This window comes from Numida meleagris, chromosome 8 (genome assembly GCF_002078875.1).
Source record: "Numida meleagris isolate 19003 breed g44 Domestic line chromosome 8, NumMel1.0, whole genome shotgun sequence".
Taxonomy (NCBI): domain Eukaryota; kingdom Metazoa; phylum Chordata; class Aves; order Galliformes; family Numididae; genus Numida; species Numida meleagris.
In genome coordinates this window covers 2,573,572-2,574,178 of record NC_034416.1, presented here as the reverse complement: position 1 = coordinate 2,574,178, position 607 = coordinate 2,573,572, and the positions used below count along the sequence as shown (strand labels likewise).

At 67.9% G+C, this 607-nt stretch overlaps 1 protein-coding gene across 1 annotated transcript in view; it reads left to right on the top strand.

The window, feature by feature from the left end:
- GDPD2 (glycerophosphodiester phosphodiesterase domain containing 2) overlaps nt 383–607 on the top strand; it is a 10,171-nt gene continuing 9,946 nt past the window's right edge. Inside the window, exon 1 of the mRNA XM_021406442.1 lies at nt 383–573. The gene's annotated coding sequence lies outside the window, so the exon portion shown is untranslated. The remainder of the gene's footprint in view (nt 574–607) is intronic.

Sequence of the window (607 nt, the reverse complement as noted above, 5' to 3'; positions counted from 1 at the left end):
AAGAAACCACTTTTACTCTTTGCTTTTCCCTTAAAGCATTCCCTAAAGCTTGCTGTGTGAAGGCCAGCCCTGGGTTGTATCTGCGCAAGGCCCCTCTGCAGGGAAAGGAGAAGCCCTCCCGGGCTGAGGGCTCAGAGCAGCCTCTTGCTGGGAGACCCAGCGGTGCCTCCATCCTCCCTCCTGCAGCCTTAATCCTCCCTGTGCGTGGGCTGCCTGCAAACTCCCCCGTGCTCCCCCCCCACCCCCACCCAGGGCCCCTTCCTCGCTTCCCGAGCAGCCACAAAGCCTCGGGCACAAAAGGCTCTCCCGTCGCGCTCCCTGACCCCCCCCGACAGCCGCCCGCCCTCGTCGGCCTGTGCGGGCCTGCAGGCGGCACCGACAGCCCCGCCGGGCCACGAACACACCCAGCAGGGTGTGAGCGGGCGGCACGGAGCGGAGCTGCTCGCCAGCACCCGCCCGGGAGCTCAGCCCAGCGATCACCTGGCTGCTGGGTGCCCGCTGCTGGAGCCCGACGGGGAGCAGGTATTTCCCCGCGGAAAGCACCGAGGGGGCGGCGGCGCGGCTGGCAGGGTGGTAAGAAGGGGAAATTGCCCTGATGGAGGGTGGG